Source organism: Dendrobates tinctorius, unplaced genomic scaffold, assembly GCF_039654945.1.
Source record: "Dendrobates tinctorius isolate UK_male_01 unplaced genomic scaffold, ASM3965494v1 ptg000063l, whole genome shotgun sequence".
Lineage (NCBI taxonomy): Eukaryota > Metazoa > Chordata > Amphibia > Anura > Dendrobatidae > Dendrobates > Dendrobates tinctorius.
In genome coordinates, this window is record NW_027361731.1 from 603,287 (window position 1) to 631,170 (window position 27,884).

General features: G+C 48.4%; 2 protein-coding genes across 2 annotated transcripts in view; both read left to right on the forward strand.

The window, feature by feature from the left end:
* LOC141094167 (uncharacterized) overlaps positions 1-27,884 on the forward strand; it is a 219,457-nt gene that overhangs the window by 44,709 nt on the left and 146,864 nt on the right. The window lies entirely within an intron of this gene.
* Positions 12,606-27,884, forward strand: part of LOC141094134 (uncharacterized) — a 51,602-nt gene continuing 36,323 nt past the window's right edge. The window contains exon 1 of the transcript XR_012233024.1: positions 12,606-22,247. The gene's annotated coding sequence lies outside the window, so the exon portion shown is untranslated. The remainder of the gene's footprint in view (positions 22,248-27,884) is intronic.

Consider the following 27,884-nt stretch of genomic DNA (forward strand, 5'->3'; position numbering starts at 1 on the left):
AACAGCCATGCGCACTTTTTATAGTGTACGGGACCTTCCGGAAGTCTCCATAACCCTGAGCTGGACCAATGGAATCAGGAGCAGGACCTGAGCACCTGACTCCTGAACTCCAATGGGAGGTTGTCCCAGGAGCATGCTCAGAGTATGGGGTGAAGGACTTAGCCTCCGGAGAGAGTTGCTGAAAAGCAAACTCTTCTGCAATCTCTCCTGCAGTGGACGGATAGCAGGAGACTGCAGGATGTAAGGGTCTAGATCTCTGCATAGCCAGGGCAGAAATCTGACTCCTAACATTACCCCCCCTCCTAGGGCCCCCCTCCATGAACCTTCCGATCCGCCAGCCTGTGCCTGACAGTGGCACAGGCCTCAGACTCGTCAAAAGGCGAGTCTGAAGTGCCGGTAGGTGAAACCGAAAACCGGGATATACGGATGGAATCAGCGGAGGCCAGGTCGCCAGGTCTCAGGAGGGACACCCGGGAGATAATGGGAGTGGGAGTTTTAGTAGGACGCCGCCGTGTATCGACGGCCGTCGCCACACTCCATTCGGGAAAGCTATCCCGGGCACATAAAGTGCATGCCCGAATGAATTTTTTTACGTCCCGAGCCCTGTGCGGCCACCAATACGATCCGGCCAGAGACTTCATGGTCTGCATATAGCCACGGTGGTCGTCCGCATTAGGTGTGTGTGCCCACGCGAGAATTTTAGGCCGCTGGCGAGGGGGAACAAAAGTCTCGCCTACCGACTCACACTCAGACCATTGCGGGGGGCTGTCTTCCTGGGAAGCAGCATGTAGGTGGTGGCAACCGCATATGGACCCGTGAGCCGGAGGTGTCTCTGAAATGGTACGAGACACTTCCATGGGCTCGGGAGGTAGAACCTCTGGCTCGGGCAGCTCCAGAGGCACAAAAAGGTTGGGAGCCGGGGTACCTCTCCGCTTGGAGTCAGCTCGCTCCATACCGCGCTCCGAAAAACGGAGATCGATACGGGAGGAGATAGAAATTAGCTCCTCCAGAGAGGTAGGGATCTCTCTAGTGGAGAGAGCATCCTTAACATGCCCCGCTAATCCTCTCCAAAAAACAGGGATCAGTGCCTTGTCGGACCACTCCAACTCGGATGCCAGTGTCCGAAAACGGACGGCGTACTGGCTAACCGAGAGAGACCCCTGAGACAAGGCAAGCAACTGTAGAGAGGTGTCATGGGTGACCCGGGGACTGAGAAAAACTTGCCTGATGGCTGTCAGCAAGTGGGCAGCGGTCCGAATCTCGGGATCCCCCCACTCCCATAAAGGCGTAGCCCATTCCAGCGCCTTGCCAGACAGTAAGGATATAATAAAGGCCACCTTGGCCCGTTCTGTAGGGAATTGCGCAGCCAGCAGCTCCAGGTGGATCGAGCACTGGCTGATAAACCCCCTGCAGGAGGCGCCATCCCCAGAATATTTATCGGGCAACGGGAGACGGGTAACTGTCGGCGCAAGGGTGGACATGGACATCCACGCGACCGCATCAGTAAGTGCCTTTACAGCAGCATCCGTGGCCTGCGAAGCTGCGAGAGCTCTCTCAAGGGTGGTCAAGCGAGTCTCGAGCTGTCGCACACACTGGAGGAGTTGCTGCTATTCTGTCATCTCTAGCCAGACCCTGGCGCTAGTATTATGTTACGGCGGCGGAACATGCTTAAAAAATATAAATAAACGTGTTCGCCGCCCGGGGTCCACCGTGCGGCAGATGGAAAAACCGCAGCTAGAAGACACAGAGCATTGTGGCGGTAATGTGCATGGGGTTCTATATCACCCAGGTGCAGTCAAGCAGTCTCTGTTAAGTGCACAGAGCTGCTACAAGAAAAATAGCAAAGTAACGCTGAGCCTGTTAGTAACACAGGGACTCAGCGACACACATGCGGTAGGCAAATACCGGAGTAGTTAAAATGTCACTACATCCGACACCTACCGTAGTAACAAGTGTGCTGGCGTCACAACCGCGGACACACAAATAAGCTGCAACTGCAGCGCGGCGTGACCAGAGCTGCAAGCAAGGCGCTGCAAGGACGCTGGCGCAATGCAGGACGCTTAGCTGCTGCACAAGGTATGGCTGGAGCGCGCTGGCGCTAGCGCTGCTACTGGCGGCTGCCCAATCACTCACTCAATCGTAATGTCAGAGAGAAGGGGTTTCATAATAAGTCATCCACCTGTCCAAGCATACAAAACCATACACACAGCAGCAGTATGAAAATACTAGCGCATGGCGGAACAACCATGCGCACTTTTTATAGTGTACGGGACCTTCCGGAAGGCTCCATAACCCTGAGTTGGACGAATGGAATCAGGAGCAGGACCTGAGCACCTGACTCCTGAACTCCAATGGGAGGTTGTCCCAGGAGCATGCTCAGAGTATGGGGTGAAAGACAGCCTCCGGAGAGAGTTGCTGAAAAGCAAACTCTTCTGCAATCTCTCCTGCAGTGGACGGATAGCAGGAGACTGCAGGATGTAAGGGTCTAGATCTCTGCATAGCCAGGGCAGAAATCTAACTCCTAACAATTGGGGTGCATATGACTTGGAAGCAGGGCAGGCCTTGCAGTCAATGCATAAGAAAACAGAATGGGTGTACAAAATTAATAATGTGAAGTACCTGGTTTCAAATTGTTAGGCTGGTTTCACATTTGCGTCTGTTTGCGCAGAGTTTCATCTGCAGCAATCCTTGTGCATCATATTTCCCTATCTTTAACATGGTGTATGCAGGGGCATGCGTTTGCATTAGTTCGCATGCATCAGCGTATGTATGGGTTGTTTTTCGGTGTGCGTCGGGGTCCGGTGAACGCATCATGTTGGATTTTTGGAAGCGGCAAAAATCCGTCAAATATGCGCAGTCATGTGCATGCTGATTTGTGCGTCAAAAAATGCATTACTGTCTATGGGAATGCATGCATACACAAGGAAATGCATACACACATGCGTTCTATATGCATGCATTTTTTTAATTAGTTGGTCCAGGAAGTGATTCAACCACCTGATAATTGAGAGCTCTATAAATAGAAGTGTGGACACAGCAAGGCCATAACTCTTTGGACTCTGGACGATACCACAACACTCGCTATGTAAGTATAGAACCTTAGAAAATGTCATCCTCCCTCACTGCTGTTTGCACTTTGTATTACATTTTTTTTCTGTTTACTTTTAGACGTGTCGAGTGGCCTGGTACAGTGGTTGTCTCCTGGTGCAGCGGGTTTCTCCAGTTCCTTTCCTGGTGCTGCTTTCTGTCGTGGTGAGGACAACACTATGTAAGAACAGAAACTTTGGAAATGTCTGTCTCTCTGAATGCTTTTTCTGTTCCTTGTAGACTAGCTGATTCTATCTGGCGCAGTGGGTGTTTCCTGGTGCAGTGGTTTTCTCCATTTCATTTCCTGGTGCTGCTTTCTGTCGTGGTGAGGACAACACTGTCACGCCCCCGGATGAAGCTAAAGGGCGAAACGGGCATTGGGGCGAGGGGGACACCATCGGACCACCAACACTTGTTTATGATCAACTGAATTCAGGTAAAATACCTTGACTGGATATGTATTTAGCGATACTTTCTATATAGGACTACCAGCTCCACCTAAGGATTAAGGCTTCCTCTTTTTGATTCCTTTGGAAAATATATGGATTGCCATTAGATAAATAAGTACATCTGGATTCTTCCCAGGGTCGTCGGGCTCATGTGTCTCAGGAGGAAAGACGGGGTGTAAGTATTCCTTTCATCAGAGTTGTAATACAATTTTTTTTCAGTTTTACTTAAAATTCTTTTTTTCTATTTTATCCATAGGTTTCACAATGGGAAGAAGCCACACTCGACATAGACAACGAGCAACTTATTCATCTTGTGCAAGAGTGGGTACCGTTGTGGGACACCCGTGACCGTCAGCACTCCAACAATGTGGTGATTTGACAGCTCTGGGAAGAAGTGGCAACATCACTGCTGCCTGATTGGGACCGTGCCGCGCAGCGAGCCAGAACTGATTTTGGTAAATATTGCAATGTGGTCTGGATCGGCAGTGAACCTGTGGACGGATGTGCATTGTTTTCTAATTTTTTTTTTTCTTCACAGTGAAGCGAATCAAAATCCATTGGCGCTCATTGAAGGACCGCTTCAACAAGGACATGGGACATGAGAGAGGAGCTTCGGGTTCGAAGTAGTTCTGCTGCAAGGTTCCGCAAATACAAGTACCACCGGGACCATGCCTTTCAGAGGCCTGTGCTTGCTCAGTGAACGTAAGTTATTTTTCTTTTTACTAATGTTTAATTTTTTTCCACACACAGAACCGGGAGCAGCACAACACAACCTTGATTTTTACACTAATGATTTTATCTTTTCCACACAGAACCTGGTGCAGCGCCACACAACCCGGATCATCTTCGGTTGAAGCGGCCCCTCATCTACCAGCCACTGAACAGACGCTGTTGTGAGTTCATTTTCCCCTTCGTCACTGAGGTCTGGTGAACTCCCTATTCTGGTGAAGGAAGGTAATGAGCCTGATTATCAGGCACCTGAACCTGATGAGGATGACTGGCTGAGTGGAGTCACGGACTGGATATAAGGCTGCCGACGCCCTTCTGCCCTGCGGGTGATTTCTCTGTGGACTTCTAGGAAACCAGTCTGATTCCTGCTCCTCTAAGCTAAGTTTTTCTGCTTTGCCTGTTTGCATTAGTGTTTTGTTTTTGTTTTCCTTGCTTTTCTGGATTCTGCAATTCCCTGCTGGGGTGAGCTGAATCTCCTTTTGCCTGTAGCTCTGTCTTCAGTATATTCCTGAGTACTGACATAGCTTTTTTGAAGCCTAGCGTCTTCAGGGCCTTTTTCACTGTCTGTCTGTTGGCTCTTATTTTCATAGGGTTTTTCACGGATTGCAGACAGCAGCCTTCCTGTCCTTTTCTATCTAGCTAGATTGGGCCCCGTCTTTGCTCAGTCTATCTTTCTGCCTGTGTTGGTGTTTTCATCTTGCTTCACCATCATTATATGTTGGGGGCTGCCTATTGCTTTGGCGTCTGCTCTGGGGCAGTTTAGTTTTCCCCTTTCTTTCTTTAGGCCTAGCTATTTCTCCGGCTGTGATCGAGGGGTCTAGGGCATCGTAGGAACCCCCCACGGCTACTGCTAGTTGTGTTGATAGGTTCAGGGGTCTGCAATCCGATAGCTGCCAACTTCTCTGGTTTTCTGGACTTAGCTAGCATTTCTGTTTTTGCCTCCTACGGTGACTCGATCATAACAAGACGCAGTCCCAGTCATCCACCAGCGATGGAGCAACCTTGCAGGCTTCACAGGCTGGGGAAGAGGCAACCGGTCCATCAGGTTTTCCCCACACCCAGCCCTCTGCCGCTGCTTTTGCTGGGTCTTCTCGTCAGTTACAGAGGACCTGGGAGAGGTCAAGCATGCCCGAGTTTCTGCAATTAAGATTGGTCTTCCAGGATGGGATTAGGTTGATTGCTGCCAGAGTGATGAGTGGGTTCGATAAAGTCAACTAAAGCCTTGATTGCCTGGAAGCTGACCTTAAGAAACCGGCGCAACCTTTTTTTTCTACAATTCAGCGGAGCGTGTCGGAAAACCTTACGCCTCAACTCCCGCTGAACGTCATGCAGGCCTGCCCGGTTGCATACAGCCATGCATTACAACAGCAGCAGCAGTCCCAGCAGCAGTCACAATCCTACAATAAACAGGCCGGCAGATATTACCAGCAGCCAATCTACTTTCCAGCTCCCACAGCACCGAACTATCTGCCACCACCACTGCCTCCAGTTCACCGAGCGACCACGCTGCCAAGTCCTTCAACCCTGCAGCCGGCAGCATCCACCATGCTCCAGATTTCAGCACCCATGCAGCCAGCAGGATCAACGATGCTGCCCAGTCCAGCACCCCTGCCCAGTCCAGCACCCCTGCCCATTCCAGCACCCCTGCCCAGTACAGCACCCCTGCAGCCAGAAGTATCCACAATGCAGCCCAGTCCAGCACCATGCCAGATGACTGCTACAGAGCCCAGCACTCCCACTCGGCCAAGAAAAGCGAGGTCCAAAAAAAAAATCTTGGCATCAGTACCAAAACCAGGAGCCAAAAAAATCTGCCCACCTTGAACCCACCACCTCCACCCTCTCCTACCAATTTGTCACTACCTTCCCTTGTGTCTCTGTCTGTTCCTTCCAGTTTGTCTATCGATTCCCATGATTCCACTTTGTCATCTATCCCCAATGTCTCCTGTTAGGAACGGCAGAACGCACTAATTAAAATAAATAATAAAGTGCGTTCGCCACTCGGGGTCCACCGTGCAGAAGGTGTTATAACTGCTGCTAAGTAATGGTAGACGTGCTATATGGCGGTATAATGTGCACGGGGTTAAACGTCACCCAGATGCGCAGAGCAATCACTGTTTAATCACAGAGATGCCAGTAAGGGAAAACACAAAAAGGCTGAGCCTGTTAGCGTCACAGGTCTCAGATATATGCACACACGGTATCAGGTCACAGATGCAGGACCCAAGGCAGAAGGAACTGCGTCCGTCTAGACCTACCGTGTGTGCGGTGTCACTACAGCAGGCGCCAGAGAGAGCTGCAACTGCAGCGCGGCGTAGGACACTGCCATGAGACGATAGTGCCGTGAGGAGTAGCACAAGCGGACGCTAGTGGAGAGGCGCGATGTGCACAGTGGCCTAAGAAGTGCCACTGACTGGCGCTGACTGCTGAACTAATTCCCTATCCACATGCATAATATCAGGAAAGGGGTTTCAAATGAGTCAGTCACCAGAATCATATATCCGTCACCGTTCACACATCTAGCAAGTAATGTCTATACTAGCGCATGGTCGAACAGCCATGCGGCCCTTTTATAGCCGTGCGCTGCCGGGACCTTCCAGATCTCTGAGATGGACCAATGAGATCAGGAGAAGGACCTGAGCACGTGAATCCCGACCTACAATGGGAGATCGTCTCATGAGCATGCTCAGAGGAGCGGCAGAGGGACTTAGCCTCAGGAGTAACTTGCTGCGATACAGTATGTGAGGCTCTGGACTCCTGCTGTGTAGCCGCAGGAATCCGACGCCTAACAGTCTCCACTGCTATCCCTGATCCAATCCTTCAATTTGTTGCCCCTTTCCTTGTAGACCCTTCCCCTGTAACCCCTTCCTCATCAAATACCACCCAGTCCTCACAGCTCCACACCCCCCAAGGTCCTCCCCATTTCACCCTTACGTAAACCACGAAGAAAAAATCAAATTACCCCAACCTTAATCATTTTTTTTACAGTAAGTGTTGAAACTAAAAGTTGTAAAAGTGTTTAAAATAAAAGTTGCATTTTGTTAGCAGTATATCTTGTTTTTTTATCTTTATACGCTGCCGCCTACACAAACACACTTGATTTTTGAGGTAAGGTATGACACAAACACACTTTTTTTTGAGGAAAGGTAGTTTATATTTAACTCAGCAAACATCAGGGGTAAATTTTTACATTACATGTACATGTTAACATAACAGGTACATTTAAACATAACAGGTATGTAATATTTGACATTACAGGTATGTTTTAAACAAAACAGGTACAAAACATAACAGGACATTTAACTTAGCGGCTTAAATAATTTCGTCTTGCCATGCCACACGTCCATTATCTGAAACAAAGTAAGCGGCAAACTTATACTTCTTCTGGGCAACTTCCACTGTGGTTCTCAGAGAGTGAAATTGGTAATCATGCAATGTAACAGGTTCCTCAGGTTGTAAGCTTGGTCGCTCTTTTACCATGATATAGTTGTGCAGAACAACACACGCTTTCACAACCTCATCAATACTGTCAATTTTTAGATTAATGGATGTGCGATACCAGCAATCCAAATGCACACTCCACGGTTCTTCGTGCCCTTGTCAGTCTGTAGTTGAAATTTTTTTTGTGTGTGATTTAAGTTTCTACTAGAGTATGGTTTAATGAGGTTGGCACACATTTGGAACGCCTCATCTCCAACAATAACAAAAGCATTGGCGGTCCATCAGTGTCGCGCAGAGGTCGTGGTGGCGGAAAATTAAAATCATTCCCATACACATATTGGCCCATGTCTGAGTTTTTGAACGTCTGTGAGTCATTGCCCACGGCAACAAATCTACAATCGGCATCCGCAATAGCCATTAGAACAATGGAAAAATATTTTTTATTATTGAAGCACTCTGTTCCACTTCCAGCTGGTTTCATAATCCTAATGTGTTTGCCATCCACAGCCCCTACACAGTTAGGAAAATTGCAAATTTCCTGGAAACATTTTCAATCCAGAGTTCACGTGTGGGTTGGGGAGGAATTCTTGCTGCAGAATGCCAGCTAAAGCATGACAAGTGTCTACAATAATCACAGAAAGGGTGGATACCCCAATCCGGAATTGGAAATGTAATGATGACAATGTCTTTCCAGAAGCCAGGAATCTGCGGAAAAGAAAATGAAAAACAAAAATCAGTACACTGCTTAGGGATAGGGTAGGGAGAGGGATAGGGTTATTTGTGACAGGTGTTTCTTTTTCAACACTACATACCTCAGGGTGACCAAGAGACATTCTTCAGCAGGAATAGCTTGACGGAGCTGTGTGTCCTGCCTGGGAATGGATCCTTGGACACGTAGCAGCAAGTCATGGAAGCTCTGATGCGATATCCTTGTGTAGTCAAAAAGCTTCTCCGGGTTTTGCTGCAGTTCTCTGTACAAAGAGTGGTAGGCTCCACGGCTCTCTCGGAGTTCAAGGATGCGGTGTTGCCAATAGCGATGATGACGTCTTCTCAGTCTTTCTCTTCTTCTGTCTTCTTGACAAGCAAAAGCAAAGGCAGCAGCCAACTTCAGTTGTAAATCCAGATCTTCTTGGAAGCTGTCCAGGTCAAGATCCTTCCTGCAGGTAGATACAACAGCCAAAGACGAGGATTTTCTCAGTGCAGTGTGTCTATATATATATAGAAATCCCATGAGATATGCCTACTGGGTGTCTGATGTCAAGGAAAAGCTACTGGAAAAAATTTTACATTTCTAACGAATGCACATAAAAAACGCAAACACATGCAAAAACGCACACACGCATGTAAACGCAGCGTTTTTTTTACGTCATGTGTAAGATGATGCGGATAAAAAACGCTGTGTAAACATGCATTGGATGCGTTTTTGCATGCGTTTGGGAATGCGGATGATACGCTGCGGAATCAAATGCAAATGTGAACCTAGCCTTATTGGGGTGCATATGACTTGGTAGCAGGGCAGGCCTTGCAGTCAATGCATAAGACAAGAGTTTGGGAGTACGAAATGAATAATGTGAAGTGGATTTTCCTGTGCCCTTCCAGTAGGTGGCTTGCAAAGCTTACTGGGGTGCATGTAAATTTGGGGCAGGCCAGGCCTTGAATTCAATGCAACATTTTTTCAGGAAGCATTTCTGTACCTCTCGTGAAAGGGGTGTTGGGGTGCGTCATAATTCTTGACAGCCCATCCACTCACTGCATAGGCAATAACAGCATAGGAGACCCACTGCTTAATAATGGCCATTTAAGAAGATTAATGCTGCCTGATGCCTCTGTAAAAATAAGCTCTGTGACTTTAAGAGTCCCTCCTTCATCAATGAAACAAGATGTGTCTGCTTATGTGTCACACACCACATGGACAGCTAGGGTTGTTAAATGTTACAATGACATTTCCCAGTGAATGCATTTATATTGGTTGAAAGCAATGCTGAAGTTGCAAAACGCCTCAAAAACGCTGTGTGAGCGTCATGATCCAAGGTGGATCTGACAAGTAAATGGACAAAGTGAACTTTTTTTTCCTTTGGCTTGGTGCCAAAGTGGTGTGATTGCCCCCGGTGGCCATTAGAATTATTACACGTGGTGTCGTTCATTCTAAGTCGCCCCGGTGGTGGTGAGCGGTAGTGCACTTTAGTTTCTTTGGTTTAATGTGCACGTAATTATAAATCAGGTGTGAGGCTCTATAAAAGAGAGTCAGGTGTGTTCAATCACTGTTGGTGATATTGTGAGTTAGTCATTCTGAAGGAAGCCTGAGTGAAAGAAGGAGCTGAATGAGAGTCCTGGGCAGCCAAGCCAGAGGGGTTGAGTCAGCTATGGAGTCTGCATGGAGGGCTGGCATGGCGTGGTGGAATCGCAGTTTATGGTGTCAGCAGGAGGTGCTTGCATGGCTTGGTGGAGTGGCGACGATGGTGAGAGTTGCACTCAGCATGCTGGACTTGGTTGCAGAAAACTGGACTCAAGCATGCTGGACTTTTTGGCAGAAGCTGGACTCATCTTTGGGACTCTGTTTACTGGGCAGCTGCAACTGGTGGTAGACTCTGCTCCAAGGCTGCACTATGGTGATGGATCCGGTTATGGTGATGGATCTGGGTGGAGAAGATGCACGCAGGTGGTGGGCTCTGTTGCTAGGAGCGTACGCAACAGAGCAAAGCTAAGTTTTGTTCCCCCTGTATTGTCATTTTCCCTTGTGTGTGTTTAGTGCAGTGGTGGGATTAGTTTCCGCACCGGCCAATTCCCTAGTGAGGGTTTAGGGTCAGGGCGAGTCAAGGTTTTAAGGTTCCTGTGCATCGCCTGGTGCGGAACCGGCATAGGGAAAGTTAGGAGTGCAGGGACTCTGGCTCAGGGGAGTGCAGGAGGTCTCCACGTCCCTATTCCCTATCGCAGGGCCCACCATTGCTAATGTTACCCAGGTTCCCCTTTATTATTTAAATTCGCCTAACTGGAGGTGGGGTTTCCAGACTATTGTATAAATACGTGTAATACCTAAATTCGCCAGTTGGAGGCGGTGTATCCAGCTGCACATCTTATTATTTAAATTCGCCCAACTGGAGGCGGTGTATCCAGGGTCACGTGTGTCATATGGGTTCGCCTTATGGTACTCGCTGCGTCCAGACACACGTGACCGTGACAGTGAGAACATAGCCCAAATGGTGGAGAAACCTTTTTGTTTTCAGTTAATAATTTTGGCTTAGATAAAAGTCATTAACCTGGAAAGGATGTTCCTTAACATATTTCCCAGCAAAATACATTTTGCTTTCGTTTTTGTAGGTTTTTTTGGTGCGACTGTAAAAAGGGCGTGAAACTCTGACAACATTGTTTAGAGCTGTGACCTAGGAGTGAGAAATGCTTCCAGGGGCAGTTGCCATGATGTTCCCGTGGCATTTTTGCAGTGTTTCCATCATTTTCTGATGTTTTTAGACCTTGAAAGGATACCCGGGAGGGATCGCAGTAAAAATGCTTGGGTCTCCCATAGACTTACATTGGGCTCGTTGTTCTGTCTGAGAACCCGAGTATTCCAATTGGCTCGACCCGAGCAACAAGCACCCAAGCATTTTAGTGCTCGCTCATCACTAGTTTATAACTGTTCGGTCGAACCCCAAACATCCAGGGGTTCACTCATCAAAACTCATGAGAGATTGCTAAACCAATTTTAAGGTTCATTTTCTCCTGTTAACCTTGTAAAAATAAAAAAATAGGGACCAAAAAGATTATTTTGGTTGGGAAAATGTGATTTTTTTATTTTCATTCCTCAATATTATGAACTTCTATGAAGCACCTGGGGGTTTAAGGTGCGCACCATACATCTAGATGAATCCCTTGAGAGGTCTAGTTTCCAAAATGGGGTCACTTGATGGGGTTTCCACTCTTTGGGCACTTCAGGGGCTCTCCAAATGTGGCACAGTGTCTGTTAATGACTCCAGCAATTTTTTGGGATACACAAAGTAAAATCGCGCTCCTTCCCTTCCGAAGCCTGCCATGCGCCCAAATAGTACTTTTGCTCAACATATGGGATAACAAATTTTGCAGTTCGTTTTCTCCTGGTACCCTTGTGAAAGTTAAAAAATTGTGTCTAATGTAAAATATTTGTGAAAAAAGTTAAATGTTCATTTTTTTCTTCCACTTGAAACACCTGAAGGGTTAATAAACTTCTTGAATGTGGTTTTGAGAACCTTGAGGGGTGCAGTTTTGGGGTATTTTCTGTCATATAGGCCCCTCAAAGTCATTTCCAATGTGATGTGGTCCCTAAAAAAAGGGTTTTATAAATTTGTGGGTAAAATATAAGGTCGCTGGTCAACTTAGAACCCTTATAACTTCCTAACAAAAACAATGATATTTCAAAAATTGTGCTGATGTAAAGTAGACATGTGGGAAATGTTATTTATTAACTATTTTGTGTGACACGACTCTATGATTTAAGGGCATAAAAGAGAAACATTTCATAACTTCAACATTTTCATAAAATTTCTGATTTTCTCATAAATAAGCACAAGTCATAGCAAAGAAATGTTACCACTATCATAAAGTACAATAAGTCCCGAGAAATATGCCGCCATATAGTAGTCGTCCGGTCACTGGTGATAATTCCCTCATGTGTGGGGTCTATTTGTCTCCAGAGAAATCACACGTTACATTCCACACACAACACTGTGTAGAAAAGGCGGCGCGGGGTAATTGTGCCAGTAGTGAGGGGGAATAATGGCGGGAAGGTCACTGACTGAGGAGAAGTCTCCATGTCTGCACTCCGGAGATCATGTGACCCCTGACTCCTCCCCTCCTGTGACCTCATCACAGGTCCTGTGCGCACAGAGCAGCCATATATGTGGAGTGCAGCTGTGCAGGTTAGTGATGGGCAGTCTGGGGCTTCTTGCTCCTTTCCCCTCTTTTCTCCCTCCTGTCCCTTCACTATAAAGCCTGGGCCTCATTATACAGCTGTACAGGGGTCTAGTGATGGGCAGTCCGGCTCTTCTTGCTCCTTTCCCCTCTTTTCTCCCTCCAGTCCCTTCACTATAAAGCCTGGGCCTCATTATACAGCTGTACAGGGGTCTAGTGATGTGCAGTCCGGTTCTTCTTGCTCCTTTACCCTCTTTTCTCCCTCCAGTTCCTTCACTATAAAGCCTGGGCCTCATTATACAGCTGTATGGGGTCTAGTGATGGGCAGTCCGGCTCTTCTTGCTCTTTCCCCTCTTTTCTCCCTCCAGTCCCTTCACTATAAAGCCTGGGCCTCATTATACAGCTGTACAGGGGTCTAGTGATGGGCAGTCCAGCTCTTCTTGCTCCTTTCCCCTCTTTTCTCCCTCCTGTCCCTTCACTATAAAGCCTGGGCCTCATTATACAGCTGTACAGGGGTCTAGTGATGGGCAGTCCGGCTCTTCTTGCTACTTTCCCCTCTTTTCTCTCTCCAGTCCCTTCACTATAAAGCCTGGGCCTCATTATACAGCTGCACAGGGGTCTAGTGATGGGCAGCCCGGCTATTCTTGCTCCTTTCCCTCTTTTCTCCCTCCAGTCCCTACACTATAAAGCCTGGGCCTCATTATACAGCTGTACAGGGGTCTAGTGATGGGCAGTCCGGCTCTTCTTGCTCCTTTCCCCTCTTTTCTCCCTCCTGTCTCTTCACTATAAAGCCTGGGCCTCATTATACAGCTGTACAGGGCTCTAGTGGTGGGCAGTCTGGCTCTTCTTGCTACTTTCCCCTCTTTTCTCCCTCCAGTCCCTTCACTATAAAGCCTGGGCCTCATTATACAGCTGTACAGGGGTCTAGTGATGTGCAGTCCGGCTCTTCTTGCTCCTTTCCCCTCTTTTCTCCCTCCAGTCCCTTCACTATAAAGCCTGGGCCTCATTATACAGCTGTACAGGGGTCTAGTGATGGGCAGTCCGGCTCTTCTTGCTCCTTTCCCCTCTTTTCTCCCTCCAGTCCCTTCACTATAAAGCCTGGGCCTCATTATACAGCTGTACAGGGGTCTAGTGATGGGCAGTCCGGCTCTTCTTGCTCCTTTTCCCTCTTTTCTCCCTCCAGTCCCTTCACTATGAAGCCTGGGCCTCATTATACAGCTGTACAGGGGTCTAGTGATGGGCAGTCCAGCTCTTCTTGTTCCTTTCCCCTCTTTTCTCCCTCCTGTCCCTTCACTATAAAGCCTGGGCCTCATTATACAGCTGTACAGGGGTCTAGTGATGGGCAGTCCGGCTCTTCTTGCTCCTTTCCCCTCTTTTCTCTCTCCAGTCCCTTCACTATAAAGCCTGGGCCTCATTATACAGCTGTACAGGGGTCTAGTGATGGGCAGTCCAGCTCTTCTTGCTCCTTTCCCCTCTTTTCTCCCTCCTGTCCCTTCACTATAAAGCCTGGGCCTCATTATACAGCTGTACAGGGGTCTAGTGATGGGCAGTCCGGCTCTTCTTGCTCCTTTCCCCTCTTTTCTCCCTCCAGTCCCTTCACTATGAAGCCTGGGCCTCATTATACAGCTGTACAGGGGTCTAGTGATGTGCAGTCCGGTTCTTCTTGCTCCTTTACCCTCTTTTCTCCCTCCAGTTCCTTCACTATAAAGCCTGGGCCTCATTATACAGCTGTACAGGGGTCTAGTGATGGGCAGTCCGGCTCTTCTTGCTCCTTTCCCCTCTTTTCTCCCTCCTGTCTCTTCACTATAAAGCCTGGGCCTCATTATACAGCTGTACAGGGCTCTAGTGGTGGGCAGTCTGGCTCTTCTTGCTACTTTCCCCTCTTTTCTCCCTCCAGTCCCTTCACTATAAAGCCTGGGCCTCATTATACAGCTGTACAGGGGTCTAGTGATGTGCAGTCCGGCTCTTCTTGCTCCTTTCCCCTCTTTTCTCCCTCCAGTCCCTTCACTATAAAGCCTGGGCCTCATTATACAGCTGTACAGGGGTCTAGTGATGGGCAGTCCGGCTCTTCTTGCTCCTTTCCCCTCTTTTCTCCCTCCAGTCCCTTCACTATAAAGCCTGGGCCTCATTATACAGCTGTACAGGGGTCTAGTGATGGGCAGTCCGGCTCTTCTTGCTCCTTTTCCCTCTTTTCTCCCTCCAGTCCCTTCACTATGAAGCCTGGGCCTCATTATACAGCTGTACAGGGGTCTAGTGATGGGCAGTCCAGCTCTTCTTGTTCCTTTCCCCTCTTTTCTCCCTCCTGTCCCTTCACTATAAAGCCTGGGCCTCATTATACAGCTGTACAGGGGTCTAGTGATGGGCAGTCCGGCTCTTCTTGCTCCTTTCCCCTCTTTTCTCTCTCCAGTCCCTTCACTATAAAGCCTGGGCCTCATTATACAGCTGTACAGGGGTCTAGTGATGGGCAGTCCAGCTCTTCTTGCTCCTTTCCCCTCTTTTCTCCCTCCTGTCCCTTCACTATAAAGCCTGGGCCTCATTATACAGCTGTACAGGGGTCTAGTGATGGGCAGTCCGGCTCTTCTTGCTCCTTTCCCCTCTTTTCTCCCTCCAGTCCCTTCACTATGAAGCCTGGGCCTCATTATACAGCTGTACAGGGGTCTAGTGATGTGCAGTCCGGTTCTTCTTGCTCCTTTACCCTCTTTTCTCCCTCCAGTTCCTTCACTATAAAGCCTGGGCCTCATTATACAGCTGTATGGGGTCTAGTGATGGGCAGTCCGGCTCTTCTTGCTCTTTCCCCTCTTTTCTCCCTCCAGTCCCTTCACTATGAAGCCTGGGCCTCATTATACAGCTGTACAGGGGTCTAGTGATGTGCAGTCCGGCTCTTCTTGCTACTTTCCCCTCTTTTCTCTCTCCAGTCCCTTCACTATAAAGCCTGGGCCTCATTATACAGCTGCACAGGGGTCTAGTGATGGGCAGCCCGGCTATTCTTGCTCCTTTCCCTCTTTTCTCCCTCCAGTCCCTACACTATAAAGCCTGGGCCTCATTATACAGCTGTACAGGGGTCTAGTGATGGGCAGTCCGGCTCTTCTTGCTCCTTTCCCCTCTTTTCTCCCTCCTGTCTCTTCACTATAAAGCCTGGGCCTCATTATACAGCTGTACAGGGCTCTAGTGGTGGGCAGTCTGGCTCTTCTTGCTACTTTCCCCTCTTTTCTCCCTCCAGTCCCTTCACTATAAAGCCTGGGCCTCATTATACAGCTGTACAGGGGTCTAGTGATGTGCAGTCCGGCTCTTCTTGCTCCTTTCCCCTCTTTTCTCCCTCCAGTCCCTTCACTATAAAGCCTGGGCCTCATTATACAGCTGTACAGGGGTCTAGTGATGGGCAGTCCGGCTCTTCTTGCTCCTTTCCCCTCTTTTCTCCCTCCAGTCCCTTCACTATAAAGCCTGGGCCTCATTATACAGCTGTACAGGGGTCTAGTGATGGGCAGTCCGGCTCTTCTTGCTCCTTTTCCCTCTTTTCTCCCTCCAGTCCCTTCACTATGAAGCCTGGGCCTCATTATACAGCTGTACAGGGGTCTAGTGATGGGCAGTCCAGCTCTTCTTGTTCCTTTCCCCTCTTTTCTCCCTCCTGTCCCTTCACTATAAAGCCTGGGCCTCATTATACAGCTGTACAGGGGTCTAGTGATGGGCAGTCCGGCTCTTCTTGCTCCTTTCCCCTCTTTTCTCTCTCCAGTCCCTTCACTATAAAGCCTGGGCCTCATTATACAGCTGTACAGGGGTCTAGTGATGGGCAGTCCAGCTCTTCTTGTTCCTTTCCCCTCTTTTCTCCCTCCAGTCCGTTCACTATAAAGCCTGGGCCTCATTATACAGCTGTACAGGGGTCTAGTGATGAGCAGTCCGGCTCTTCTTGCTCCTTTCCCCTCTTTTCTCTCTCCAGTCCCTTCACTATAAAGCCTGGGCCTCATTATACAGCTGTACAGGGGTCTAGTGATGGGCAGTCCGGCTCTTCTTGCTCCTTTCCCCTCTTTTCTCTCTCCAGTCCCTTCACTATAAAGCCTGGGCCTCATTATACAGCTGAACAGGGGTCTAGTTATGGGCAGTCCGGCTCTTCTTGCTCCTTTCCCCTCTTTTCTCTCTCCAGTCCCTTCACTATAAAGCCTGGGCCTCATTATACAGCTGTACAGGGGTCTAGTGATGGGCAGTCCGGCTCTTCTTGCTCCTTTTCCCTCTTTTCTCCCTCCAGTCCCTTCACTATGAAGCCTGGGCCTCATTATACAGCTGTACAGGGGTCTAGTGATGGGCAGTCCAGCTCTTCTTGTTCCTTTCCCCTCTTTTCTCCCTCCTGTCCCTTCACTATAAAGCCTGGGCCTCATTATACAGCTGTACAGGGGTCTAGTGATGGGCAGTCCGGCTCTTCTTGCTCCTTTCCCCTCTTTTCTCTCTCCAGTCCCTTCACTATAAAGCCTGGGCCTCATTATACAGCTGTACAGGGGTCTAGTGATGGGCAGTCCGGCTCTTGTTGCTCCTTTTCCCTCTTTTCTCCCTCCAGTCCCTTCACTATGAAGCCTGGGCCTCATTATACAGCTGTGCAGGGGTCTAGTGATGGGCAGTCCAGCTCTTCTTGTTCCTTTCCCCTCTTTTCTCCCTCCAGTCCGTTCACTATAAAGCCTGGGGCTCATTATACAGCTGTACAGGGGTCTAGTGATGGGCAGTCCGGCTCTTCTTGCTCCTTTCCCCTCTTTTCTCTCTCCAGTCCCTTCACTATAAAGCCTGGGCCTCATTATACAGCTGTACAGGGGTCTAGTGATGGGCAGTCCAGCTCTTCTTGTTCCTTTCCCCTCTTTTCTCCCTCCAGTCCGTTCACTATAAAGCCTGGGCCTCATTATACAGCTGTACAGGGGTCTAGTGATGAGCAGTCCGGCTCTTCTTGCTCCTTTCCCCTCTTTTCTCTCTCCAGTCCCTTCACTATAAAGCCTGGGCCTCATTATACAGCTGTACAGGGGTCTAGTGATGGGCAGTCCGGCTCTTCTTGCTCCTTTCCCCTCTTTTCTCTCTCCAGTCCCTTCACTATAAAGCCTGGGCCTCATTATACAGCTGTACAGGGGTCTAGTTATGGGCAGTCCGGCTCTTCTTGCTCCTTTCCCCTCTTTTCTCTCTCCAGTCCCTTCACTATAAAGCCTGGGCCTCATTATACAGCTGTACAGGGGTCTAGTGATGGGCAGTCCGGCTCTTCTTGCTCCTTTTCCCTCTTTTCTCCCTCCAGTCCCTTCACTATGAAGCCTGGGCCTCATTATACAGCTGTACAGGGGTCTAGTGATGGGCAGTCCAGCTCTTCTTGTTCCTTTCCCCTCTTTTCTCCCTCCTGTCCCTTCACTATAAAGCCTGGGCCTCATTATACAGCTGTACAGGGGTCTAGTGATGGGCAGTCCGGCTCTTCTTGCTCCTTTCCCCTCTTTTCTCTCTCCAGTCCCTTCACTATAAAGCCTGGGCCTCATTATACAGCTGTACAGGGGTCTAGTGATGGGCAGTCCGGCTCTTCTTGCTCCTTTCCCCTCTTTTCTCTCTCCAGTCCCTTCACTATAAAGCCTGGGCCTCATTATACAGCTGTACAGGGGTCTAGTGATGGGCAGTCCAGCTCTTCTTGTTCCTTTTCCCTCTTTTCTCCCTCCAGTCCGGTCACTATAAAGCCTGGGCCTCATTATACAGCTGTACAGGGGTCTAGTGATGAGCAGTCCGGCTCTTCTTGCTCCTTTCCCCTCTTTTCTCTCTCCAGTCCCTTCACTATAAAGCCTGGGCCTCATTATACAGCTGTACAGGGGTCTAGTGATGGGCAGTCCGGCTCTTCTTGCTCCTTTCCCCTCTTTTCTCTCTCCAGTCCCTTCACTATAAAACCTGGGCCTCATTATACAGCTGTACAGGGGTCTAGTTATGGGCAGTCCGGCTCTTGTTGCTCCTTTCCCCTCTTTTCTCCCTCCAGTCCCTTCACTATAAAGCCTGGGCCTCATTATACAGCTGTACAGGGGTCTAGTGATGGGCAGTCCGGCTCTTCTTGCTCCTTTTCCCTCTTTTCTCCCTCCAGTCCCTTCACTATGAAGCCTGGGCCTCATTATACAGCTGTACAGGGGTCTAGTGATGGGCAGTCCAGCTCTTCTTGTTCCTTTCCCCTCTTTTCTCCCTCCTGTCCCTTCACTATAAAGCCTGGGCCTCATTATACAGCTGTACAGGGGTCTAGTGATGGGCAGTCCGGCTCTTCTTGCTCCTTTCCCCTCTTTTCTCTCTCCAGTCCCTTCACTATAAAGCCTGGGCCTCATTATACAGCTGTACAGGGGTCTAGTGATGGGCAGTCCAGCTCTTCTTGTTCCTTTCCCCTCTTTTCTCCCTCCAGTCCGTTCACTATAAAGCCTGGGCCTCATTATACAGCTGTACAGGGGTCTAGTGATGAGCAGTCCGGCTCTTCTTGCTCCTTTCCCCTCTTTTCTCTCTCCAGTCCCTTCACTATAAAGCCTGGGCCTCATTATACAGCTGTACAGGGGTCTAGTGATGGGCAGTCCGGCTCTTCTTGCTCCTTTCCCCTCTTTTCTCTCTCCAGTCCCTTCACTATAAAGCCTGGGCCTCATTATACAGCTGAACAGGGGTCTAGTTATGGGCAGTCCGGCTCTTCTTGCTCCTTTCCCCTCTTTTCTCTCTCCAGTCCCTTCACTATAAAGCCTGGGCCTCATTATACAGCTGTACAGGGGTCTAGTGATGGGCAGTCCGGCTCTTCTTGCTCCTTTTCCCTCTTTTCTCCCTCCAGTCCCTTCACTATGAAGCCTGGGCCTCATTATACAGCTGTACAGGGGTCTAGTGATGGGCAGTCCAGCTCTTCTTGTTCCTTTCCCCTCTTTTCTCCCTCCTGTCCCTTCACTATAAAGCCTGGGCCTCATTATACAGCTGTACAGGGGTCTAGTGATGGGCAGTCCGGCTCTTCTTGCTCCTTTCCCCTCTTTTCTCTCTCCAGTCCCTTCACTATAAAGCCTGGGCCTCATTATACAGCTGTACAGGGGTCTAGTGATGGGCAGTCCGGCTCTTGTTGCTCCTTTTCCCTCTTTTCTCCCTCCAGTCCCTTCACTATGAAGCCTGGGCCTCATTATACAGCTGTGCAGGGGTCTAGTGATGGGCAGTCCAGCTCTTCTTGTTCCTTTCCCCTCTTTTCTCCCTCCAGTCCGTTCACTATAAAGCCTGGGGCTCATTATACAGCTGTACAGGGGTCTAGTGATGGGCAGTCCGGCTCTTCTTGCTCCTTTCCCCTCTTTTCTCTCTCCAGTCCCTTCACTATAAAGCCTGGGCCTCATTATACAGCTGTACAGGGGTCTAGTGATGGGCAGTCCAGCTCTTCTTGTTCCTTTCCCCTCTTTTCTCCCTCCAGTCCGTTCACTATAAAGCCTGGGCCTCATTATACAGCTGTACAGGGGTCTAGTGATGAGCAGTCCGGCTCTTCTTGCTCCTTTCCCCTCTTTTCTCTCTCCAGTCCCTTCACTATAAAGCCTGGGCCTCATTATACAGCTGTACAGGGGTCTAGTGATGGGCAGTCCGGCTCTTCTTGCTCCTTTCCCCTCTTTTCTCTCTCCAGTCCCTTCACTATAAAGCCTGGGCCTCATTATACAGCTGTACAGGGGTCTAGTTATGGGCAGTCCGGCTCTTCTTGCTCCTTTCCCCTCTTTTCTCTCTCCAGTCCCTTCACTATAAAGCCTGGGCCTCATTATACAGCTGTACAGGGGTCTAGTGATGGGCAGTCCGGCTCTTCTTGCTCCTTTTCCCTCTTTTCTCCCTCCAGTCCCTTCACTATGAAGCCTGGGCCTCATTATACAGCTGTACAGGGGTCTAGTGATGGGCAGTCCAGCTCTTCTTGTTCCTTTCCCCTCTTTTCTCCCTCCTGTCCCTTCACTATAAAGCCTGGGCCTCATTATACAGCTGTACAGGGGTCTAGTGATGGGCAGTCCGGCTCTTCTTGCTCCTTTCCCCTCTTTTCTCTCTCCAGTCCCTTCACTATAAAGCCTGGGCCTCATTATACAGCTGTACAGGGGTCTAGTGATGGGCAGTCCGGCTCTTCTTGCTCCTTTCCCCTCTTTTCTCTCTCCAGTCCCTTCACTATAAAGCCTGGGCCTCATTATACAGCTGTACAGGGGTCTAGTGATGGGCAGTCCAGCTCTTCTTGTTCCTTTTCCCTCTTTTCTCCCTCCAGTCCGGTCACTATAAAGCCTGGGCCTCATTATACAGCTGTACAGGGGTCTAGTGATGAGCAGTCCGGCTCTTCTTGCTCCTTTCCCCTCTTTTCTCTCTCCAGTCCCTTCACTATAAAGCCTGGGCCTCATTATACAGCTGTACAGGGGTCTAGTGATGGGCAGTCCGGCTCTTCTTGCTCCTTTCCCCTCTTTTCTCTCTCCAGTCCCTTCACTATAAAACCTGGGCCTCATTATACAGCTGTACAGGGGTCTAGTTATGGGCAGTCCGGCTCTTGTTGCTCCTTTCCCCTCTTTTCTCCCTCCAGTCCCTTCACTATAAAGCCTGGGCCTCATTATACAGCTGTACAGGGGTCTAGTGATGGGCAGTCCGGCTCTTCTTGCTCCTTTCCCCTCTTTTCTCTCTCCAGTCCCTTCACTATAAAGCCTGGGCCTCATTATACAGCTATACAGGGGTCTAGTTATGGGCAGTCCGGCTCTTCTTGCTCCTTTCCCTCTTTTCTCCCTCCAGTCCGTTCACTATAAAGCCTGGGCCTCATTATACAGCTGTACAGGGCTCTAGTGATGGGCAGTCTGGCTCTTCTTGCTCCTTTCCCCTCTTTTCTCCCTCCTGTCCCTTCACTATAAAGCCTGGGCCTCATTATACAGCTGTACAGGGGTCTAGTGATGGGCAGTCCGGCTCTTCTTGCTCCTTTCCCCTCTTTTCTCCCTCCTGTCCCTTCACTATAAAGCCTGGGCCTCATTGTACAGGGGTCTAGTGATGGGCAGTCCAGCTCTTCTTGCTCCTTTCCCCTCTTTTCTCCCTCCTGTCCCTTCACTATAAAGCCTGGGCCTCATTATACAGCTGTACAGGGGTCTAGTGATGGGCAGTCCAGCTCTTCTTGCTCCTTTCCCCTCTTTTCTCCCTCCAGTCCCTTCACTATAAAGCCTGGGCCTCATTATACAGCTGTACAGGGGTCTAGTGATGGGCAGTCTGGCTGTTCTTGCTCCTTTCCCCTCTTTTCTCCCTCCAGTCCCTTCACTATAAAGCCTGGGCCTCATTATACAGCTGTACAGGGGTCTAGTGAAGGCTTTTAGCCCTTTCCTCAGACTGTAGCTCCTGGGATCAGGCCCTCACTCCTCTCTGTATTGTGACTTGTGTTCTCCTCTAATATCTGATATTTGTCCATGTGGTTTCTACATTAGTCAGTGCGGTGACATCGGCCGGCGCTGGAGAACATTCTTATCAGTAAATCCTTGGAGCCATTTTCCAGGCTCTAAAGGGGGCTTTATACATAGCGATATCGCTAGCAATATCGCTAAAGCGTCACCGATTTTGTGACGCAGCAGCGATATCGCTATGTGTGATACTTACCTCCGACCGGCTCCCCCGCTGGCTATTGCTGATCGCGCGAGATCGTCCACGTGGACGCCGGCGGGAGGACGTCATCATCACCGCATCTGAAAGGTAACGACTGCTGCTGTGTCGCTACGTCGCTGTGAGATCTGCCTGTCTGACAGCTCACTAGCGACCATTTAGCGATGCACCAGCAATCCCGACTGGGTCGTATTGTTGTCGGGATCGCTGGTGCATCGCTAAATGTAAAGGGGGCTTTACAGAGTAACTCTGCTCTCTGCACCGCACACATGCAGATTACAGGATGGAAGCAAAGCAGATGAAATAGGAAAATGAGTTTATTTCAACTTGAAACAAAGGTGTCTAAATGCTCCAAATGTTCCCTGCTGGTTGTGCACAGCACTACAATACCCAGCAAGTCACATAGAATCTGGCTGCAGCACTGGTTACATACTATAGATACAGTGACGTTATAGTAATGATCATTCAGGTAGTATTGCATTTAGAACAGGTGTAAAGAGGTGTCCACGACTTCACCATTGATCGCCTTAGGTCGGGATCACACATGCGAGTGACACGGCCGAGTTTCCCATGTGAATACCCGGCACTGCCGCCGGCACTCGGGAGTGGAGCATGCGGCCGCATAGCAATACATGGAGCCGCACGCTCCACTCCCGAGTGCCAACATGCGAGACTCGGCCGTGTTTCTCGCATGTGTGATCTCGGCCTTAGGATCAATGTCTGTTCTGTGGAGATGTGAAGCCTGGCAGCCCGGCCGATCAGCTGGAGCTTCCACCTACAGTTACTGAGCTGCTCAGTCTACTGTACAGAGGCCGCGTCCTGCACATCCGTCACCTATGGAAATACAGGAGATCATAGAATCATAGAATCATAGAATCATAGAATCGTAGAGTTGGAAGGGACCTCCTGGGCCATCTGGTCCAACCCCCTGCTCAAAGCAGGATTCGCTAAATCATCCCAGTCAGATGTCTGTCCAGCCTCTGTTTGAAGACTTCCATTGAAGGAGAACTCACCACTTCTCGTGGCAGCCTGTTCCACTCATTGATCACTCTAACTGTCAAAAAGTTTTTTCTAATATCTAATCTGTGTCTCTTCCCATTCAGTTTCATCCCATTGCTTCTAGTCTTTCCTTGTGCAAATGAGAATAAAGTTGATCCTTCTACAATGTGACAGCCCTTTAGATATTTGTAGACAGCTATTAAGTCTCCTCTCAGTCTTCTCTTTTGCAAACTAAACATTCCCAAATCCTGCAACCTTTCCTCATAAGACAGGGTTTGCAGACCGGTCACCATTCTGGTCGCTCTTTTCTGAACTTGCTCCAGTTTGTTGATGTCTTTTTTAAAATGTGGTGCCCAAAACTGGACACAATATTCCAGATGAGGTCTGACCAAAGAGGAGTAGAGATGGAGCCGCTCCTTAACCGAGCAGCTCTGACTGCGGCAGACACAGGACAGCTGTTCAGTAGGGGGATTATGTGTCACAATCCAGCCATTGATGACCTGTTCTAAGGATACACCAAGGTTAAAAGTCTTGGACAACCATCTAAAGCCAGCAAGTGATGTGGAGTTGGGTCAGTAAGTGTAATATATAGACACATGCACACAGCGTCGGACTGAGGCACTGGGACACCAGAGAATCCTCCGGTGGGCCCTGCCCCCAGCCCCTGCCTCCTTCAATTGTCCATGCCCTGCACGCGAATAGCGTGCACCAAGCGGTGCCCGCTTTATTCTATAGCCGGCAGCAGTAAGCAGCCACGCGGCAGCTCCTTCACATCACCTGCTGCCACTACCGGCTTTGAGCTGAGAACCGTGCGCAGCAGGCGTGTGTGATGTGCCTAGTGCCGACCTCACTTCCGATCTGATCTGACCCCCTTAGACTTTTATCTTTGGGGTGATCTGAAGGCAATTGTCTATGTTGTGAAGATATGAGATGTGCTACATCTGAAACAAGAGATACTGGAAGCCTGTGCTAGCATTTCTTCTGCGGTGTTGCTATCAGTGTGTGCTAGTATATGGAGAGAGAATATATATATATATATATATATATATATAATGTTTTCACGAATATTTGAGGCTATATTTGATGGTGTGGACGCTATACTATATACACAGGCACGTCCCTACACTATATAATATACGCACCGCTCCATACCAGGCTTTATACCACAGTATATAGTGTGGAGCTCTGTATATGATGTGGACTCCCCACTACAAATTATATACCAAGGCGCAGCGCCCACTAGATAACTATATCACAGCTCCACAGGACGCACCACAACATAGTCCACGTATTGGTACCGTACACACATGTAGTAAATAGTGTGGAGCCACCACACACACCCTGCACAGCACCACTTCTCCTGTCCTGTATACTGGGTGTGATTCTCACTATTACGGCCACATTCACACATTCAGTATTTGGTGAGTTTTTTACCTCAGTATTTGTAGCCAAAACCAGGAGAGGAACAATCAGAGGAAACGTCTGATAGAAACCCGTCACCACTTCTGTATGTATCACCCGCTCCTGGCTGGGGCTTACAAATACTGAGGTAAAATACTGATCGTGTGACCAGGGCCTTATTCTGTATATATACACTTCTCCTGTCTTGTTGAGGTACCCCAAATAATCCCCTCTCCTCGGGATATGGGATAACTTGCCAATTGCTGGAACCCCCATAATCCTGAGAACCGGACCTCTGAAGAGCATCATGTAAATAGATCTGTGGTCGATCCTGCGCACTGCGGCGCCGTTCATATGTGGCTCCTTTAAAGCACCACTCCACCATTGTTTTTATTGCACGGCTGGAGTGGTGCTTTAAATGTAAGTTCGCTGCCCCCTGTCTCATACTCACCTTCCGCTGTCTTCATTGGTCTCCAGCATTGCTTCACTTCATCTCCTGTGAATAGTGACCTACTAACAGCACTAGTGTTCATGGAGCGGCGCGGAGATCACCTTTCAGTACATGTCTATGAGAACCTTGTCCAGGCCTCGTTCTCGCTCCAATAACCTTGTACTGAGAGCTTGTGATGTAACTCCTGACCTCCGGCTGTCAGAAGCTGTGCTTACAAAATGGCACTGTGGGACCAGAGCGGTGCTGGAAAGATAATGGAGGATGAGAATATCACTGGGGTTAGGGGGTTTACACTTGAAGCGCCACTCCAGTGTGAAAAACAAACAAGCCGCTAGTTAGTGAATAAAAACCCACTGATCGGGGGTGGGACGTGTTATATTATGTGGGCTGGAGGGATGAGTGTGGCAGGGCTGCTTTTTGTCCCAGTCGGGCCCTGCTCATCAGACACTGTATATAGTGCTCATCAGTCACAGTATATAGTGCTCATCAGTCACTGTATATAGTGCTCATCAGTCACTGTATATAGTGCTCATCAGTCACTGTATATAGTGCTCATCAGTCACAGTATATAGTGCTCATCAGTCACTGTATATAGAGCTCATCAGTCACTGTATATAGTGCTCATCAGTCACAGTATATAGTGCTCATCAGTCACTGTATATAGTGCTCATCAGTCACAGTATATAGTGCTCATCAGTCACTGTATATAGTGCTCATCAGTCACTGTATATAGCGCTCATCAGTCACTGTATATAGTGCTCATCAGTCACAGTATATAGTGCTCATCAGTCACTGTATATAGTGCTCATCAGTCACTGTATATAGTGCTCATCAGTCACTGTATATAGTGCTCATCAGTCACTGTATATAGCGCTCATCAGTCACTGTATATAGTGCTCATCAGTCACTGTATATAGTGCTCATCAGTCACAGTACAGTTGTGGCCAAAAGTACTGACACCCCTGCAATTCTGTCAGATAATACTCAGTTTCTTCCTGAAAATGATTGCAAACACAAATTCTTTGGTATTATTATCTTCATTTAATTTGTCTTAAATGAAAAAACACAAAAGAGAATGAAGCAAAAAGCAAAACATTGATCATTTCACACAAAACTCCAAAAATGGGCCAGACAAAAGTATTGGCACCCTCAGCCTAATACTTGGTTTCACAACCTTTAGCCAAAATAACTGTAACCATCAGTGAGTTTCTTACAATGCTCTGCTGGAATTTTAGACCATTCTTCTTTGGCAAACTGCTCCAGGTCCCTGATATTAGAAGGGTGCCTTCTCCAAACTGCCATTTTTAGATCTCTCCACAGGTGTTCTATGGGATTCAGGTCTGGACTCATTGCTGGCCACCTTAGAAGTCTCCAGTGCTTTCTCTCAAGCCATTTTCTAGTGCTTTTTGAAGTGTGTTTTGGGTCATTGTCCTGCTGGAAGACCCATGACCTCTGAGGGAGACCCAGCTTTCTCACACTGGGCCCTACATTATGCTGCAAAATTTGTTGGTAGTCTTCAGACTTCATAATGCCATGCACATGGTCAAGCAGTCCAGTGCCAGAGGCAGCAAAGCAACCCCAAAACATCAGGGAACCTCCGCCATGTTTGACTGTAGGGACCGTGTTCTTTTCTTTGAATGCCTCTTTTTTTCTCCTGTAAACTCTATGTTGATGCCTTTGTCCAAAAAGCTCTACTTTTGTCTCATCTGACCAGAGAACATTCTTCCAAAATGTTTTAGGCTTTTTCAGGTAAGTTTTGGCAAACTCCAGCCTGGCTTTTTTATGTCTCGGGGTAAGAAGTGGGGTCTTCCTGGGTCTCCTACCATACAGTCCCTTTTCATTCAGATGCCTACGGATAGTACGGGTTGACACCGTTGTACCCTCGGACTGCAGGGCAGCTTGAACTTGTTTGGATGTTAGTCGAGGTTCTTTATCCAACATCCGCACAATCTTGTGTTAAAATCTCTTGTCAATTTTTCTTTTCCGTCCACATCTAGGGAGATTAGCCACAGTGCCATGGGCTTTAAACTTCTTGATGACACTGCACACGGTAGACACAGGAACATTCAGGTCTTTGGAGATGGTCTTGTAGCCTTGAGATTGCTCATGCTTCCTCACAATTTGGTTTCTCAAGTTCTCACAGTTCTTTGGTCTTCTTTCTTTTCTCCATGCTCAATGTGGTACACACAAGGACACAAGGACAGAGGTTGAGTCAACTTAAATCTATGTCAACTGGCTGCAAGTGTGATTTAGTTATTGCCAACACCTGTTAGGTGCCACAGGTAAGTTACAGGTGCTGTTAATTAGACAAATTAGAGAAGCATCACATGATTTTTCGAACAGTGCCAATACTTTTGTCCACCCTCTTTTTTATGTTTGGTGTGGAATTATATCCAATTTGGCTTTAGGACAATTCTTTTTGTGTTTTTTCATTTAAGACAAATTAAATGAAGATAATAATAACAAAGAATTTGTGTTTGCAATCATTTTCAGGAAGAAACTGAGTATTATCTGACAGAATTGCAGGGGTGTCAATGCTTTTGGCCACAACTGTATATACTGCTCATAAATCACTGTATATAGTGCTCATCAGTCACTGTATATAGTGCTCATAAATCACTGTATGTAGTGCTCACCAGTCACTGTATATAGTGCTCATCAGTCACTGTATATAGTGCTCATCAGCCACAGTATATAGTGCCCATCAGTCACTGTATATAGTGCCCATCAGTCACTGTATATAGTGCTCATCAGTCACTGTATATAGTGCTCATCAGCCACTGTATATAGTGCTCATCAGTAAGTCTATGTAGTGCTCATCAGCCACTGTATATAGTGCTCATCAGTCACAGTATATAGCGCTCAACAATCACTGC